This window comes from Corapipo altera, unplaced genomic scaffold (genome assembly GCF_003945725.1).
Source record: "Corapipo altera isolate COAL_440 unplaced genomic scaffold, ASM394572v1 59848, whole genome shotgun sequence".
Classification (NCBI taxonomy): Eukaryota; Metazoa; Chordata; class Aves; order Passeriformes; family Pipridae; genus Corapipo; species Corapipo altera.
Genome location: NW_020887659.1, coordinates 1,224 through 3,778, shown reverse-complemented (window position 1 = coordinate 3,778; position 2,555 = coordinate 1,224). Strand labels below are relative to the sequence as shown.

General features: G+C 59.5%; 1 long non-coding RNA gene across 1 annotated transcript; it reads right to left on the bottom strand.

Annotated features, from left to right (window-relative positions):
- Positions 1–160: 160 nt before the first annotated feature.
- LOC113941706 lies at positions 161–1,508 on the bottom strand. The gene is made up of 3 exons (XR_003525735.1): positions 1,333–1,508; positions 394–471; positions 161–284 (listed from the first exon to the last, which is right to left on the bottom strand). It is a non-coding gene; the product is annotated as an uncharacterized LOC113941706 (long non-coding RNA).
- Between the last annotated feature and the right edge of the window lie 1,047 nt (positions 1,509–2,555).

Below are 2,555 nucleotides of genomic sequence, written 5' to 3'. Positions count from 1 at the left end.
CCCATGTCCTCACCCCTGTCCTTGAGGGTCAGCACCAGGGTCTGTCCCTGTGTCCCCATGTCCCCCCCAATGTCCCCAATGTCCCCAGTGTCCCCACGTCCCCCCCAATGTCCCCAGTGTCCCCATGTCCTCCCCCAATGTTCCCATGTCCCCCCCAGTGTCCCCAGTGTCCCCATGTCCTCACCCCTGTCCTTGAGGGTCAGCACCAGCGTCTGTCCCTCGGGGATGGCGGCCGGGTCGTGCTCCACCGTCAGCCCCTGCAGGTCGCGGGCGCTGTATCGCTCCTGGGGGGGGCAGGGGGGGGTCACGGGGGTCCCTCCGTGTCCCCCCCACATCCCCCAGTGCCCCCAGTGTCCCCAGTGTCCCCAGTGTCCCCAGTGTCCCCTCGCTCACCCTCCGGCGCCGCTGGAATTCCTCCTCCACCAGCGAGCTCACCCCGAACTCCTGGTCCATCTCCTCCAGCAGCTTCGCCTGCGCCAGCAGCCCCCCAGTTAAACCAGTCAGGGGCACTGGGAGCGACTGGGAGGGGGGAGATCGACCCAGGGACCCCCCCAGCACCCCCCTGGAAAAGTTGGGAGTCTGGGAATTCTCTGCTGGATTCGTTTCGGGGCATAAATGAGCTTAAAACACTGAATTTCGCCTCAGAAAAACGTAATAAGTTGGAAGTTAAAGCCCCAAAATTGTCAATTTTTCAGAGATTTTTAAGGGATGCTCCTAAAAATCAACAACAAACTTAAAGAGGCTCCGAAATTCCTAAAAATCAGAGTGCAATTAACTCATTTTGGCGAGGAAATCCCCAAAAATTGATGTGTTTTAAGCTCAAAATGCTGAATTTTGGCTGGAAAAACGCACTAAGTTGAAAGTCAAAACCCCAAAAACGTTGGGTTTTAGGGATTTTGAGAGATGTTCTTGGGTTTGGGGTCCCAGGAAGGGGTTTGGGGTCCCGGGAAGGGGTTTGGGGTCCCAGGAGGGGGTTTGGGGTCCCAGGAGGAAATTTGGGGTCCCAGGAGGGGGTTTGGGATCCCGGGAGGGGATTTGGGGTCCCGGGAGAGGATTTGGGGTCCCGGGAGGGGTTTGGGGTGCTGGGAGGGGATTTAGGGTCCCAGAAGGGGATTTGGGGTCCCAGGAGGGGGTTTGGGGTCCCGGGAGGGGGTTTGGGGTCCCAGGATGGGTTTTGGGGTCCCAGGAGAGGTTTTGGGGTCCCAGAAGGGCTTTTGGGGTCCCAGAAGGGCTTTTGGGGTCCTGGGATGGGTTTTGGGGTCCCAGGAGGGGATTTGGGGTCCTGGGATGGGTTTTGGGGTCCCGGGAGGGGTTTTGGGGTCCCCTCCTCACCCTTTTCTCCGCCAGCTCCTTCTCCCTCTGGAGCGCCCGGCTCCGCTCGATCCAGGCGGCCGCGTCGTCCAGCCAGGGCTCCTCCTCCCCCAGCGTCTTCACCTTCCTTTTGGGGGCAAAAAGGGCCTTTTTAGGGTCACCCCGACCTCAGAACCCCCCCTGATATCAACCCTGGACCCCAAAACCCCTCCTGCACCCCAGGATGGCCCCGATCCCCTTCAGCACCCAAAATACCCTTTGTATCCCAGAATCTCCCTCCCACGCCCCCAAAACACCTTCAGCGCCCCAAAATCTCTCTGCAGACCCCCAAAACTCTCCCTGCACCCCAAAATCTCTCTCCAGACCCCCCCAAATTCCTCCAGCACCCCAAAATGGTCCTGATCCCCTTCAGCACCCCAAATACCCTTTGCATCCCACAGTCTCCCTCCCAGCCCCCCAAAACTCTCCCTGCACCCCAAAATCTCTCTCCAGACCCTCCAAACCCCCCCCGCAGTCCCCCAAAACACCTTCAGCACCCCAAAATCTCTCTCCAGACCACCGAAAGTCTCCCTGCACCCCAAAACCTCCCTCCCAGCCTCCCAAAATTCCCTGCACCCCAAAACCACTCTCCCAGCCCCCCAAAACTCCCTGCACCCCAAAATCTCCCTCCCAGCCTCCTAAAACTCTCCCTGCACCCCGAAATCTCTCTCCCAGCCCCCCAAAACTCTCTCTGCACCCCAAAACTCTCCCTGCACCCCAAATCCCCTCCTGCATCCCATAATACCCCTCCCAGCCCCCCAAAACCCCTCCCAGGCTCCCAAAACTCTCTCTGCACCCCAAAACCTCTCTCCCAGCCCCCCAAAACTCTCCCTGCACCCCAAAACCCCTCCCAGCCCCCCAAAACTCTCCCTGCACCCCAAATCCCCCCTGAATCCCACAACACCCCTCCCAGCCCCCAAAACACCTTCCAGCCCCCCAAAACTCTCCCTGTACCCCAAAACCTCTTCCCCAGGCCCCCAAAACTCTCCCTGCACCCCAAAACCTCTCTTCCAGCCACCCCAAACTTTCCCTGCACCCCAAATCCCCTCCTGCATCCCACAACACCCCTCCCAGCCCCCCAAAACACCTTCAGCACCCCAAAACTCTCCCTGCACCCCAAAACCTCTCTCCCAGCCTCCCAAAACACCTTCCAGGCCCCCAAAACTCTCCCTGCATCCCAAATCCCCTCCTGCATCCCACAACAC